Source organism: Podarcis liolepis (assembly GCF_965112155.1).
Source record: "Podarcis liolepis genome assembly, chromosome: 12".
Classification (NCBI taxonomy): domain Eukaryota; kingdom Metazoa; phylum Chordata; class Lepidosauria; order Squamata; family Lacertidae; genus Podarcis; species Podarcis liolepis.
In genome coordinates, this window is record NC_139563.1 from 4,231,695 (window position 1) to 4,239,487 (window position 7,793).

The 7,793-nt window shown below is 44.0% G+C and overlaps 1 long non-coding RNA gene across 1 annotated transcript; it reads left to right on the forward strand.

Annotated features, from left to right (window-relative positions):
• The first annotated feature begins 398 nt into the window (after positions 1 to 398).
• Positions 399 to 6,382, forward strand: LOC310689549. The gene is made up of 5 exons (XR_014517477.1): positions 399 to 871; positions 1,795 to 2,801; positions 5,007 to 5,062; positions 5,203 to 5,270; positions 5,738 to 6,382. It is a non-coding gene; the product is annotated as an uncharacterized lncRNA (long non-coding RNA).
• The last annotated feature ends 1,411 nt before the right edge of the window (positions 6,383 to 7,793 follow it).

Genomic DNA, 7,793 nt, shown 5'->3' on the forward strand with positions numbered 1-7,793 from the left:
ACAAGGTGGAACAAGATGGAAGCCCTGAACAAAAGAGCCCCCAAACTTTTATTAGCTGCTAATCCCCATGTTACACCCCCCCAAACTACATCACTCATACATCATGAAAGGGGAGGTCTGGTGGCAGTAATCTGAGCATCCTGGACCCTGCCCCATGGTTCTCCTTGCCCTCCACCAAACACCCATCAAGTGTAACAAAAAAGATCTTTACATTTCCCTGTTTCCCAGCCAAGTTAATAACACCCTTTTGTTTTCATCTGGGTTTGTTATTTCTGGAATGGCTACCTGTCTGGCACTCAGGTATCAGGATGACAGGGATTATCACTCAGGCAGAGGGGCTGCTGAGTAGCTGAGCTCACATGTCTAGATGAATTTCTGAAGTTTTCCCAGTGAGCCACCACATAGATACATTTATCAGTGAATTTTTACATTTGGTATTGTGCAGCAAAGGCCCTTTGAACAGATAGGAAGAAACTGTGATGAAGTGTTTTGTGGGGACAAATCACAAAAGTCACAAAAGTGATGGTGCTGATTTTGGTAGTGGGCTGCATGTGCATGATATCTGCTGGAGGGGCAACCCCCCCCCCAACCTATACATAAATTTCTGCAACACTCATGAAATTTGCAAACTGGGAGAGTAGCTAATGCCACAGAAGACAGCCTCGGAATTCAAAATGACCTTAACAGATTGGAGAACTGGGCCCAAACTGATAAATAGGGACAAATGTAAAATTCTGCACTTAGGCAGGAAGAACAAGTTGTCACATTGAAGAGGGAACCAGGCTGTTTTCTGCTGCACCCAAACCAATGGATTCTAATTGCAGGAAAGGTGGTTGCGACTAAACATCAGGGAAAACTTTCTGGTGGTGTTGTAAATAAAAATATGCCCTTTTCCCTTATGGGGTATCCAAGAGCCCATATAGAGTCCTTACATAGGTTCCCTATTGGTAGGAGAGAATAACAGAGGCCAACCAGAGAATATTGAGAAGCAAAGCAGCTAGTAAGCCTGATCTTTATTGATCTGTTGCAACAGGGTACTCCCCTCACACGCAGGAGAGGAAGAGGACCCCCCAAAATTGCTGTGCAAGGGCTTATAAAGACTTTTGAAATTCCCATCCTCTAGATCAAGACCACCCCCAGAAACATTATGCATACATCACAGAAGGGGTGTAACCTAAGACCACCCCTCACATACATCCCACCAACATCACAGAAATTTTAATAAAAAAAAATTCTTCCAGTAGCACCTTAAAGACCAACTGAGTTAGTTCTAGGTATGAGCTTTCGTGTGCATGCACACTTCTTCAGAGTGTATCTGAAGAAGTGTATCTGAAGAAGTGTGCATGCACACGAAAGCTCATACCTAGAACTAACTCAGTTGGTCTTTAAGGTGCTACTGGAAGAAATTTTTTTTATTTTGACTATGGCAGACCAACACGGCTACCTATCTGTAACAGAAATTTTAATGTTGTTTTTCTCTTGCCCTTGTTTATCTCCTGTCTGGCAGGTTGCTTGATTGGATTTCCTGGGGAGCCTGGCCATTCTTTTGTAGTGGTAAAATACTTATTTCCTGGGCCAGGTCACAGGCTCACACCTTATTCATATCTTTGAGACAGGATTTGTGAGGAAAGAGACAATGGGGAGGCTTTTCCAGTTTAACCTTGCAGAGAAAGGATTTGGTCAGTTTAGGAATCAAAATGGTTCCAGGTTGGTCTTCCTGTGTTGATCTATGTATGTGCAGTTATGAACATTACCATATATCTAAGACCATAAAATTCCTATCACAGTGGCCAGAGCAGTTTGACACTGGAGCAGAATCCCTTGCAAAGTGGTGGCCTCTCCTTCCTTTGGAAGGGGTTCTTTAACGGCAATTCCTGCAGTGTAGGAAGTTGGAGTAGATCCACTGGGTTCCCTTTCAATTTGACAGTTCTGTGAGCCTATAAACAGCAGCTGCATCTAGAGATTTGTAATTGGGTGCCATCTAATTTTGGAAGTTTAGCAGGGTCAGGCCTGGATGGGAGACCACCTGGAAATGTTGTGTATGGTGGGATTCTTGCTTTTGCTCCCATACATTGTCACTTCGACTTTCCCATCTCAGAGCTCAGGAACCATCTCTTTTTTCCCCCAAAATCGAAAGACTCTTCTAACATCTTAAAAGGGAGATTTGATGCAGATTTTCCCCATGCATGAATTTCCCATTCGGGTCGTGGCTGTAAAAAGGTAAAAGGACCCCTGACCGTTAGATCCAGTCGTGACCGACTCTGGGGTTGTAGCGCTCATCTCGCTTTATTGGCCGAGGGAGCCGGCGTACAGCTTCCGGGTCAGGTGGCCAGCAGGACTAAGCCGCTTCTGGCGAACCAGAGCAGCGCATGGAAACGCCGTTTACCTTCCCGCCGGAGTGGTACCTATTGATCTACTTGCACTTTGACGTGCTTTCGAACTGCTAGGTTGGCAGGAGCAGTAGTGGCTGTAACTGGTTGCAATTTCAGGGGGGATTGTGAGACAGAAGGGAGAGCATTTCCCAGCCACCTTTGCATCAAATGTGCCATTCAAGGCCTTAAATTAAAGTGTCTCTGCTGCTAGCTTAGGCTTTTAAGATATGAGGAAAACTTTTCAATCTGAATCAGACCAAAGCCTTCCTAGTGACAGACATGTCAGAGCTGTCTAGAGGGTGGTGTTTCAAAACAGCTCCCTGCATAAAGAAGCTTGAATCCCTAAACTTGAGATGTACTGTGCGAGGAGATAGGAGCATTGAGCGTGGACACTGGACAGAGCAGGAGACGGTGCAGTTAAACTACATGGTAACTGTCTGTTAAAATGTTCTTAACTTATTATAACTGCAAAAGGAAACAATAAAGGTGATTTTTAGACTGGGAGGGAAAAGGAGGGGATTCCTCGGTCTGAGTTGCAAAAGGGGAAATTGCAAAATGCCTACCGCACCCAGTATTCCCAGGCGGTCTCCCATCCAAGTACTAACCAGGCCCGACCCTGCTTAACTTCCGAGATCGGACGGGATCGGGTGCATTCAGGGTGGTGTGGCTGTAGGCAGCAGAAGAGCTTTCAATGGCCCTTTTCTCGTCCTGACTCCGCCTTTGCAAGAGTTTGCACCTCCCCAGCTCTTCTTTCCTGCTCCTGCTGCTTCCCAATGCTGCCTGCCCGGGGAGAAGCGCATCACCTTTCCTTTCTCTCCTTCCAAATCTTGCAGGCAGGAAAATGCTGGCACTTGCAACGGGGGCTTTGCAGTTGCAGAACGCCTTTCCTCCGGAATTGCAACCGTGCAAGAGCTGCAAAAAACCGCTCACCGTGCATTATTTTATTTTATTTTGCACTCTGCTCTGCTAAATCCCAGAACTTGCAGCGGTCAGAGCGGCAGAACGAGCCTGTGCTCTTCTGGCTCCTGCCGCCAGGTGGCGCTGCCCAGCCATCCCTTAGAAAAGAACGGCGCGCGGGCGAGACGGCAACCAGATAAATCAGCGGCGGTGGGCGCAACCTGCGCGCGCATGCGCACCCCTCCCGGAGCAGCTCTGCGGCTCTCCTCCCGGGGCGGGGCGAAGAAGGTGCGCGGGCGGGCGCAATCGCCTCGCTGCCCGCAGGGAGTTTGTGCTGCTTTGGTGCCGTTCTGACCTCCCGCCGGCAGGTGACGCTGTACGGATCGCGCGCGCTCTTGACAAAAAAGGGGGACACCGGATGTGACGACAGATCAGCAGAGAACTTCCGCCTCCTTCTTCGGAAAGGAAGAGGAGGGTTCCCAAAACAACATGGTTGCTTTGCAAATCTTGGAGCCTGGGAGGTTTGGGCTGGGTGGGCAGGTCGTCAGATGTATTTGTTTGCTCGGTTTCATTAAAATAATAAAGATTGCATTTAATCATGTATTTAAAATTAATTTATTCAGTTAATTAATTAATTATTCAAAATAATTTATTCAAAAGGTAAATATTGCAATTATCAAAGTGACCCCCGGGTATAGGGCGGTATATAAATTCTATAAATGAAATAAAATAAAAATAATATTGCAACTAATAAAATGAAACATCAACATGGTGTTCCAGCACACACTGAAATAGGAGTTAAGTTTGGGCTCCCTGTGTTGTAAATAAAAATATGCCCTTTTCCCTTATGGGGTATCCAAGAGCCCATATAGAGTCCTTACATAGGTTCCCTATTGGTAGGAGAAAATAACAGGCCAACCAGAGAATATTAAGAAGCAAAGCAGCTAGGAAGCTTGATCTTTATTAATCTGTTGCAACAGGGTGCTCCCCTCACACGCAGGAGAGGAAGAGGACCCCCAAAAATGCTGTGCAAGGCCTTATAAATACTTTTGAAATTCCCATTCTCTAGTCTAGATCAAGACCACCCCCAGAAACATGCATACATCACAGAAGGGGTGTAACCTAAGACCACCCCTCAGATACATCCCACCTACATCACAGAAATTTAAATATTGTTTTTCTCCTGTTGTTTATCTCCTGTCTAGCAGGTTACTTGATTGGATTTCCTGGGGAGCCTGGCCATTCTTTTGTAGTGGTAAAATACTTATTTCCTGGGCCAGGTCACAGGCTCACACCTTATTCAAACAGACATATCTTTGAGACAGGATTTGTGAGGAAAGAGACAATGGGGAGGCTTTTCCATTTTTACCATGCAGAGAAACATTTGCTCAGTTTAGGAATCAAAATGGTTCCAGGTTGGCTTTCCTGTGCTGATCTATGTACATGTGGTTATGAACGTTGCCATATATCTAAAACCATAAAATTCCTATCACACCTGCAAGGGGTTCAGCTTCTTAAGGAAGGCTGGACCTTTGGAAAGAGGCTCAAACCGGTCAGGAAATAAACACAGACCAGACCAGGGATTTTCAGAAAGCAAAGCGGCTGGAAGCCTGAGCCTTTATTAAAATTATATGCAGAACTGTTGTCAACAGGGTTCCCTCTCGTGTAGCAGGGGACAGAGAGAGAACCCCAAACAAAAGAGAATTTAAACTTATATACCTTTTAATTTCCATACAGAACAATGGTAACAGAAGACGTCAAACAAGGCGCGGTGAGAGGATTAGAACAGGTGAGTGGGATGTCGGAAGGGGTTGAGTTGTTTTAATGGTGGTGTCGTTATTTGCGATTGTTGGGCATAAAAGGTTTTGGGCTGGTTCCTTTTCCTGTTTCCAGAGGTGTTGGCTAATGGGTTTGTTTTTCCTTTATTTACCAGAAAACTTCGGAGCTGCTAGGGGCTGTCCGATAAGGAGACAGGATTTTGGGAGTCGCTTATCAATGTGGGTGTGTTGCCTTATTCTGCATTTTTCCTTTATTTAAATAAAACTATCTGAGGTTGTATTTTTGTGTGTGTGTGTGTGTCCATTTGCAGACTCATTAGGTGGCGCTGGGAAGCAGTTTGACAGTTGCGGGCGGTACAAAGTCAATTTTACAGTTTAGATACATAGTGATACAAAGTTTAGATACATATACAAAAGCATAAAACGAATAAGAAAATAGGAAGAAAATTGATACAAAGATTGAACTCCAGTTACCAACATTTGCAAGGTACAATTCAGTTAGAAGGGCAACGTTTTAAAGGAAAGGAAATAGGTATACCACGCAGAGTTTATAAATTTATTTTGGAATCCCCTCTCTGGTCATGGATTCACACATACAAACACACAACACCCCACACAAGCTTTCAAACAATTTTTTATAATTTGTGTATTATAATTATGTATTATAATTTGTTGATTTTCCTTGCCCAGGTACTCAAAGCGTTCTCCTAAGCCGTAGGACAGAGCTTCCCAAACTCTGTTGCGACACATTATTGTGTTGGCTGCAGTGTGTTGTGTGAACATTCCTCCCGGGGCTGGAAACGGGTTAGTTTAACCTCTGGTTTGCTAGTAAAACTGAATCACTGTGTCGCGAAATGATGCAAGTCTGAAAAGTGTGTCACCAACATGGAAAGTTTGGAAAGCTCTGCTGTGGGATGTTGCCATGTGTACTGATTTATTCATTTATTTTAATGAAATTTGTGAGCGAGAAAGAGCCTGAAGTTTGCTCAAGGGAACGAAAAAAGAGAGAGCGGCAGAGTTTGGGGAGCAGAATTTTAATACGGAACAACCGAAAAATAATTCCAGATATAAATACTTGAAAACCAACGATGCACGGATCCTCCAGGCACTGATCAACGATGCAAGCTGGTTGAAATTCGCCTTTGGCAGCCCATTGACAGAAGCTGCGTGGATATTCATGGACTGAAGCTGGTGTGCTTGTCTCTCCTTCTGTCTGCATGTCTCTCATCCTGCCTTTCTGTGTGACTTGGGGTGTGAAAGGGTTTGTGTGTTTCAAATGTGGCCGGGTGCATTCAGGTGGGATGGGGTGGAGGTCGCCCAGGAAATAATACTTCTGTCTTGCCAGGATTAGACCTCAATCTGTTGACCATCATCCAGCCTGCAACCGCCTCTGGGCACTCACACAGGACGTTCACCGCCTTCATTGGTTCTGATTTTTAAAAGATGTAGAGTTTCTTTATATATATATATACACACACACACACACACACACACACACATATATATATATATATACATATATATATATATTTCAACATACCAATTATTATACATTCCACAGAACTTCACATCTTATACAATCTTTTTGGACTTCCATCAGCACCTCTGATGATCCACCATTTTTATCATTTCTTCTGCATTTCTTAAATTCCTATTGCCTTTAATTATCTTAACTCACAATCCACCTCTTTAACCATTTTTGCAATAATTCAAATAATTTACCTCACAAAACTTCTTGCAAACCTACAAACGTAATCTGGTCATCACAATTACTTTTCAAATAGTCCGTAAATTTACCTGGTCCCGCAGGTTTTGAATTCTTCCGGTTAGTTTATCCTAAAAAGATGTAGAGTTTCGCTAGAGGTCCAGCTCCACCAGGGACCCCCTGCGTCAAACTGTGCCAGCCGTTCATTATAGGAACAACTGTTTAGAAACAGGCGTCTGAGTTTTTATTTTGACTTTCCTCTTCCCTCCTTGGCCTGCTTCCCTTTTGTGTTGTGCGGCTTCTTTAAAAAAATGCAAGCCTGTGGCTAGGGAGTGTCTTGTTTGGATTGTATCTAAACCACTCTGGGTTTAAACCAGATGATGCCACTTAAAAAAAAATAGTGCAAAATCAAAAGTACAGGCTAAAAAAATAAAAAATCTAAGCTACAAACATAGGAATATAATTTGCCCATTTGAACAAGTGGGACAATCAAATAGCAATTGTCCGATCTAAGGAACTTATTACATGGCTTCTGGTTGCAAGAAGAACTTCTTTGGCTCATTTGAGCGCTGATTGCTGCAGAGAAAATAAATCACAAATTTCGCATTTCTAAGGGTAAGGAAAACCTAGAACACTTCTACACGCTTTGATGGGATTCCATTTCTTACGTGTCAAATTCAGACGTATAAAAACCCCTCTTCCCCCACCAAAACAATAAATTTGGCCATTGTTCCAGGAAAAAACTTTCTGGCAGTGATGGCAGTGATTGACAAGGGAACGGACCCACTCAGAAGATGGTGGAATCTCGCTGGAAGTTTTTCGACAGAGGTTGGATGGCCAGGGATTCTTCAGCTATGATTCCTGCATTGCTAGGGGTCAGGCTAGATGACGTTGGGGGTCCCCCTTCCAACTCTTCCATTCTATGAGCCCACGATTTGCTTTGCTGCTTTTTCTATATCATCTGCCCTCTGTTTGGAAAACACAACCTTTGACTTTATGAAGCCTTCTTTTTCCTTGACCCCTGCAAAGCATTCAGATGCT